The sequence below is a fragment of the Limanda limanda genome, chromosome 19 (assembly GCF_963576545.1).
Source record: "Limanda limanda chromosome 19, fLimLim1.1, whole genome shotgun sequence".
NCBI classification, from domain to species: Eukaryota; Metazoa; Chordata; class Actinopteri; order Pleuronectiformes; family Pleuronectidae; genus Limanda; species Limanda limanda.
The window spans coordinates 10,409,398-10,418,325 of NC_083654.1; positions in this window are offsets into that span (position 1 = coordinate 10,409,398).

Here is an 8,928-nt window from a genome sequence, read left to right on the forward strand (position 1 = left end):
GAGTTACATTCTCATGTTTGCTGAGGAGCCGCAGCTCTTGAAGTAGCTGCGGAGACCAGACAGGCGGCGTAGGAAATCAAAGATGGCTGCGAAGCTCCACATCATCAGACTTTTTTCCCTCTCGACCTAACCACGTTCCACACGAGACAGTCAGTTATAGGTGACATCCCAGGGAAGAGTTGGACTTTGTACGAATTCAGAAACATCATTATTGTTTTTTCAACTGTTGTTAGAGCTCAAGAAGAATGAAACACTTTTATTTAACTGTAAAAGTAAAGGTTCACGAAAAGGAGCAGCAGCAGAACTTAAGGTTAAAATACTCTGAAGCACAAACAGGATTATTGATATAATAAAAAATACTTTCCGTGCAAATAAATGCAAATGTGGCATTTTCAGTTGACACCAGACCTCCTCTCCTCAAGGATGTGAGGGTGTCCTGTGGGTTCAAACATTTCCCACTGGGAGCAGACGCAGATCTGCTTCTCTACTGAAGGTCAGCAGGGGTTATCGCTGCTGCTGCTGCTCCAGAGTCGTGCTGCTGCATTCAAGTACCAACTCCACACCATCCAGACACATTGCAATGAACTCTTTATGCAAATTAATCAGGCAGAAGTAGAGTTCACGGAATAACCGTTAATGTTGTGACCTGAGAAATCCTGACCTTTTAAGTTATTTATTCAATAAATGCAAGAAATAGTTTTAGTTATAATAGCAAACTGCAAAGGAAACAACAATAAACTGAAACCTAATCAGATTAGATTTCTATTAATTCCTTGACCTGAAGATTTTGAAATCCTTCAGCCATTTTAAATCTTTCTCCTCTCCTGTCTCCCATAGCGTTGCCAGCTGGGCCTGCAGACAGATTCCTCCAGATGTGCTGCGCTCTGATTGGTCACTGGCCTCAGTCACCCAGGCTCATATTTCAATTCTGATGCAGAGGAATAGCGCTGAGGATTATGGGTGGAGTGGATCCTCTCATGTCAGAGGTGGCCGTCCACCCGTCGGCCAGCTGGTAAGAAATCAGCATGCGACTGAAGAGTAGAGGAATAGAGGAGATTTGATCAGCTGCTGTGTGCGGAGATGGAAACTTATAAAATAGTCTAGATATGAAAATACCAGAGTTTCTCTGATGTTATCAAGTCATGTTATGGACATAAATCACAAAGAAGATCAGATGGTAACACCTGTGGGATTGTAAGGCACATCAATATGTCACAGCGAGAAAGTTGCTGGTTCGAATCCGAGCTTGGCAGGGGGTCTTTCTGTGAGGACTAAGCCTGGTCTCCCTAGTCCAAAGACATGCAGATTAGAGTGAGGTGAATTGGTCGCCCCATGTTAGCTCTAGATCCCCCTGTGACCCTGAAGAGATAGACGGTATTGATCATGGATGTATGAATTGGGGGCTGTGGCTAAGAGGTAGAGCGGTTGTACTCAAAACCAGAAGGGTTGGCAGTTCGAATCTCAGCTCATGCCGAAGTGTCCTCGGGCAAGACGCTGAACTCCGAATGGCCCCTCATCGAAGTTGAATGCACTAATCGGAAGACGCTTTGGAATATAATGTATGGATCTCACGATAAATAAACAAACAGCTGAGACAGACTCCCGATTGTTCAAGTGCGTATCTCGGTGGGACGTTGCTACTGAGGCTCCCTCCACTTTAGCCTAATTTTGTGACAGTGGGAGATGCACTGTCCATCTCCATGTTGTTCATTATGTTACTTTACTCACAGGCATTTGCTTTATCACCTTTGTGTATGCACTGTACTGCAATTTTGAGCATTATATTACTGTGTCCGTTACATATATGTAACTAAATATTGCTCAGGCAGAGCCCATCATAGAATTAACTCTGGAATTAAAGTAATGTTCTTTACATGTTTTGTTTCAAAGTATTTTTTTTTTTTGGGGGGGGGGGGACCTGATTCTGGACAATGATATATCTTCTGGGTTTCAAAACCTCAACAGTAAAATACAGTAACTATAATTGGTATATATATGTGCAGTTGCCCACACACTAAGACACTGGCAGCCATCTGTAGAGGAAGTTTAGTGATGGAGAAAGAGAAAGGAAGAGTTAGTGATTACAGAGGAGGAGCAGACACACACACACACACACACACACACACACACACACACACACACACACACACACACACACACACACACACACACACACACACACACACACACACACACACACACACACACACACACGCACACACACACACACACACACACACACACCTATAATCCTTCCAATGGCTAAAGCACAGTGAGAGAAGAGAGAGAAGAGTTAAGATCAAAAACAAAATGTTTGAAGGTTGAAAGAAGCTGAGGGTGATGGGTAAAAAAGTTCAGACACTCTGCCCTCCGAGACACTCACACACACACACACACAGAGAGAGAGAGAGAGAGAGAGGCACTAATTAAACAGGGCACTGCACACACACACACACACACACACACACACACACACACACACACACACACACACACACACGTAGACATGCCGGGGCGGTTGAGGTTTTTCAAATTACAGCCTATATTCCAGGCAGTTTTTTTCTTTCTCTGCGCTGAACGTTTGCATTGAACTTTCCACACTTTGAAAACTGCCGGAAAAACTAGAAACTGTGAACCTAAGGTTGTCAAAGATAAAATGCTTTTCGGAAATTATAACATTTTTGAGCCGTGTAGCTGGGCTGCAAATGAAAGAATAGCAGCTATAGCAGCTCTCTAACATCTTGGCATCGTATTACCAACTACTGATTTCTATCGGCCTGTTGGTTGAAGCCGGTTACTTGGCATGAAGGAGTACAGTTTGCTTCCAGCTAGCTTGCTACCAATACCTTCAAGCAATACTTCACAAGGTATCAACTTCTTTATAATGGAGTTTCACTGTTGTACTGAACCAAGGTGGCTGTTTCCTTGTTTCCATACATTGTAACCAGGTGCTGGTGACACAGCTGGAATATAAATTCCTTCATTGACCTTTGTAGGCCTTTGCAGTGAACTGGGTCAACTGATGAGATAGCTGGACCAAAGATCTGGTCTATGGAGGATTTCCTATTTGCATCAGTTTGCCTACTCTTACCTCTGCATTGTTAGCTACTGTAAGCTACTGCACTTGCTGCGACAAGGCTGCATGCGTAGCCATCCCATTAGCTTCATCCCTGGCGTGACTCATTCTTCTTGACTCAAGAAGTATCGGACATTTAGAGCCTTTGATGCTTGAAATCTGAAGGACTCATTTGTTGGACGAGTTTGATGGATTCTTCCCAAGTCAGGGGCAGCATGCAGCCTCCAAAGAAGAAACAGCACTAATTTTGCCACTGTGGCTCAATCAGTCTTCAAATGCAGCTTCCGCACAATGTGGCTCCTGAATTACTTCACAGCTTAAGAGAATCTTAGACTAACGCTTATTAAACTAAGGCCGCTGGTGCCACTAGTGGACAAAGACACATTGAAGGGCCAAGATTTCAAATAATTTGCTTCACACAAAAAAATAATTGCTTTAACAGTTAGAAAGTCCCACTCATCATGACATTAGCCTTGGTCAGTTATTGGCTGTTTCAGCCCATGCGGGGTCGTAGCAGTGAATTTAGCTTTTCATCTTAGGATGCAGGTTTTCGTCAGTTCTTTTATCAACAGTTACAAAACGCTGATTTAAAGCCGAGAATCCAAAACTCAACTTTGAACTAAGTTTGACGGCACAACGTGAGTTGACTTGTTGAGCTAGTGAGGTTGAACACAAACTAGGCAGCAAAATTGCAAGACTTTATTTTATGGAGGTGAAAGCAACAGTTTAGAGACAGTACCATATATAACCCCACAGATGTATTTAACACAATTTAATCCTCTTAAGAACTGTTCGTCTCTGCTTAACGTTTGTTGCTGGCACTAACACAAGAGTTTGAAAGCGATCAAAAAGACAGGCTGAGTGAAAGAATCCAGCTCCCCTGTTGGCCCGACAGGCCTGAGCGTATATCAGCATGCTGAGGCTACTGGCGTTATTCACCCAGCTGACTGGCTGCGTAGCACCCCGGAAGGAAGAACTAGTAAAAGAGAGGCTGGACTTTTTAAGGAGCACTCATTTACTTTAAGTACTTCAAATTATACAAGACCCGGGCCAAGTTTGTGATGTGTGTGTATGGAACGCCCTTTTTCCCCCTCATTCCAGTCCTTGTTTTGCTTTTCCTGTTTTCCCTCCTACCCCACGTCTCTCGTATCATTTCAGCGTCTCGCCCTGCCTGCCTCCATCTCCATATCCGTCTTTGTGTCTCTCCCTCCTCGTCTCTCTTCTCTCCCTCCCAGGTTATCACTTCTGCAGGCTGTTTCCACTGGAACAAATTTCTCCAGCGTTTAGTGTTCGGGGGGCGGGGTTATTGAAGAGTTTGTATAATAAGTGGGTGCAGGGAGGTAGTGTGGGATAAGGGCAAGAGAGAGTATAAATACTGTAGATATACAAGTGAGTATGGAAGATGTTGACTCAGAGAGGAAAAAGTTCTTCCAGATGATAAATGTAGAAGAAATCCTCAAACTGAGGCAAAGCAAAAAAATAATTTTACTAAACGATTCTCCCCAAAAGTCTTTCTGTCAACGAAACAGCTAAAGTGACGAGAAAGAACGTGAGAATCAGAGAGAAGAAGAAGAAGAAGAAGAAGAAGGCAAGAGGATGAAAATCAAAGTAGGGAACCTCCCTTGGCTGGGACTAACACATGGTTAGTTTTGCCTGTGTGTCCACATGACTCACAGTCTGGTCAGCAAACGCATAATAAACGTGACAGAAATATCCCCACACAATGTCACCAGAGTCCATGGCAGGCAGTTAATTGCTAGATGGAGCTGGGCCGTGGTTTGAAGGAGGCAAAAAAGTCAAATGCATGAGAGCAGAGCAGGAGATCGTCCCTATATGTATCTTTTCTTTTCTTTCTGAAAGGCTGCCTAAATATGCAAAGGAGGGTTGAGTTCAGATCATTGGATGAGTTCAGTCCAGGTTATGGTGGAGATACACCATGGGAGCAAAGTGAAGATAAAAGTCAGAGGAATTTATTACAAGTTATTATAAATTCAGTTTTGAAATTCTTTCAAGCAAAATGAAATAAAAACATCAAATATTGGATTGCAGACAAACTTTTTTGGCTAAAAATTACACACTCAGCAAAGTGTTGTCCCTGCTGAATAAATCAAAAAAGCTATGTACTGTAATCTGAACTTTGACTTTGTCTTCCAAAATATTACCTGCTGCAGATCCTGCACACAGTTGAGAAATTGCACACAGTCTAATAACTTCCATCCGTGAAAGTATTCCTCTTCATCCACCATAGTGAGTTTATTGTAAAAATTTAACTTTGAGTGTAAACATATTTGAAATTGACTTCACTAGTTTATATTAGGTAATGAGTATCACTCATATTAGTTACTCACCTGTCCAAAGATTACAACAATCCTCATATTATCACCAAGGAAGCAAATGATGATAATATCTTGTTAGTGACAGACTTAGCTTTGACATTTGGATGAAGCCAGACAAGCTTTTTCATCACAAATCTCTGCAAAAATGCATATAAATGAATTTGCCCAAAATGTCAAACTATTCCTTTATAATTACATTATTCAAGGTGAATTGCAACTCAGCGGTTAAGTGACACATAAGCCATTAATAATCATCACTGTATTAATTCCAAATGTGAATATATATTAAAAGTGCTTTGTTATGATTCCTTTATTCATACAAGTACAAAAATAATCATATTTGTAACATATTTATATTAATATTCACATCCGTATGTCAATATTTTAGCCCTCAACATTGATATAGTGAAGACTGTCGTTAACAGAGCTTTAGCAGCATTAGTATCATCCAGTAGGAGCTGATTTAATCACGAAAGGTGCAGTTTTAAGCTTTTCTGATAAGATTATTCTGTACATTTCTATATTTTGTGATCAATGATTATTTTTTTATAATAAAGTATTATTATATTTATCCTCTACCAACGTTGTCTGTGTTTATATACCGAATACATCTTTGTTGTAAGGGAGCATCGTCTATATGTTTCTTACCAAACAAAAAATCTTTATACTTTAGCTTTGCAGACATCTGTTTCTAAAAGACAAAACACTGAAAACCTATATCTCAATCATTCCCGTTTTAAATAAACTTATTTCCTGAGGAGAGCCGTCAATTTATCTGGTTAAATAACCATCGTGGCAAATTGGCATCTTGTGCTTTGGTGGAATCTGTATAGGCAAATATTTGATTGATAGTTTACCGAACATTAAACAAGAATCTACGAAGGGAAATAAGCTAGAGAGCACAGATAGGATGAACAATACGTGACGTGCAGGCTGCTGGGAGCAGAATTAATCCTGTTTGGTGGAGAAGGAGTGTGCTGGGATTTGAAGGGTTAAACTGAACCCAGTCATGGTTAGTGGAGGGGCGAGCGCTGAAATCTTTTCCATATTACCGCACACATGAGGAACACATTTAAGTGAGTTCAGCTGTCTGCAGACCCTCTCTCTCTCTCTCTCTCTCTCTCTCTCTCTCTCTCTCTCTCTCTCTCTCTCTCTCTCTCTCTCTCTCTCCCTCCCTCTCTCCCTCTCTCTCATTGGCTGGTTAGCCAGTTCTGGTTAGCAAGTTCAGCACAGCCGTATATCATTACACATCTGGGAAAATGCACTCAGAGGCCCGGATGACACACCAGAGACAAAGGGAGACAACGTGCTCCATCTGCAACGAAACCTTTGTGGTGGAGGAGTTTGAAAATGAAAAATATCAGAGGAGATGAAGAGTTTTCACGAACCTAAATAAACAATAAACTTCTAATACTGCAGAATACTCCATAAAACTAGTGTTCGTCAGTCTGAAGTCTCAAAGCCAGAATTTAACCGATGCTATGCAGCTAATGACCTCTTCCGACTCTCAAAGGGAGCAAAAGATGTGAATATGACAAATACAAGCATTCATATTAGCACTGATAGAAATGTGAGACGTTGAGGTTTTTAGCTCCTCCCATCACTTCCCTGCAGTAGCCCCACCTCTTTGAAATCACTCTGGTTCCTGCAGTTTTATTTTGGTATGATGAATGTGGACTGGCGGAGCTTTCGGGAGGGAGGATCTCTTTTTTTTCCAGTATGGAAAGTGTTTGTTTCCCTTCAGTCCCAGGTCCACATACCACGATAATATTTCTTCCATGACTTCAGCTGCCTCTGAACTTTTCTCTCTGAGCGGTGGAATAAGGTGGTGAATAATGTTAAAGACGATGCTTCTGCTGTTGCTTCTTCTCTCACCATCCCTGTCTCTGTCGTCCCCAGGACACTTACCCACAAAGGTGGTAGGGGTCCCTGCAGTGAGAATGATGGGTGGCAAACAAGAGTTATAGAGACGAGGTCAAAGTTGAGGAGAGTACTACCCCCTCCACACATTCACTGCCTCCCCATGCCTGACCTCAAACCATCCCTGTCCTGTAAAAAAAACAGCAGTGGAACTTTAACTTGAAACGTCCTCTTTCCATCTCCCTTCATTCTCTCTGGTCCGAGCGGTGCTGCCCTGCAAACTTCTTTCCCAACCTGCACACGCTCACAGCCAGATTTCAAACGGATGTGGAACCATTCAGGACTTTAATACTTTCTGCATGTATTGTTGGAACCAGATTGGAAGGTGCAGAATTGAAAGTCTATTTTTTCCCCCGACCCCTGTGTTACCTTGATACCTTTGTGTACATTAAAGTTGCAGTTAACCCCTTTGCTTTCGTCTTTTCCCACCCCACATGCGAGTTTTTGCGTTTTTGCCCCCCACCCCCGCCCCTCTCTGTCTGCTGCAGTCGGTGTGACAACAAGGAAGTAAAACGACTCCCTCAGACCTCCCCCTCACTTGAATGGTTTCACAGATGGGGAGGAAGAAAAAACGCTTGACAAAACAGTTAGATCTTGTAAAGCTACACAAGGATGATGGAGAAATAGTTTTGCTGTTCTTAGCGTTGCTGTTACTTAACTACACAAGACTTATGTTAAACACTTAACATAAATGTGAGAAGGTGAAACAGAGACATAGGTTTGACAGAGGAAAGATGAACCGTAACATAAACCTGATGCAGACGGGGTTGGCATTTTCCAGTTTTCAGATCTATCTCCTATTGGTGGATGGAGTTTGTTCTTAAAAATGAACCTATTGACATGATAGGTCAGCTGTTGACTTCTTCCATATAACTTTGGGATTTTCTAGTTTGTGTTGGCAAATAAGTCAGGGAGGATTGACCCTGAAATAACAAGGCTAAGAGTATACAGCCATGCCAGCAACTTTGTGAGGCTCTATTCAGGAACAGTGGTGCTTTGAGCGAAATGGAAAACATTGTTATACTTACATATACATTATTATACTTACATGTACATTATACTATATATAATAACATGTTGAGCATTGTCACCATCATAGTTTGGTGTGTTAGCATGCTAACATTAGCTTATTAGCACAAAAGATACCTGAGGTTGATTGGAACGTCATTGATTCAGATTTTCCAACAAAGTTATTATAAAACATTTCATAGAAATCTGTCCAAAAGTTGTTGAGACATTTTATTTGAAAAAGGTTAAATAAAACTGCATATAGACCATGTTTTATGGTTAATAGTTTGGAAAAGTCAGTTTGCAGTCAAAAAGTCACAGCACATGCTCAGAGAATCAGAATCTGTTATCATGATTTGTATTTTATATTTTCAAAACACCTTTGTTTCATGTTTTGATATCATAACTGTTGAAATTAAACAAAAATCATTAATGAATCTTGGTTTCCTGTTGCAAATTAATTGGTGACAATAGTAATAACTGCATACTCATTTCTAGCTGTAAATGTGATCATAAACCCAAACCATATTCAACATTGTAGAATGGACGTTAATATGACTGAACCGAAACCAGTCTTCTGCTAAGCAG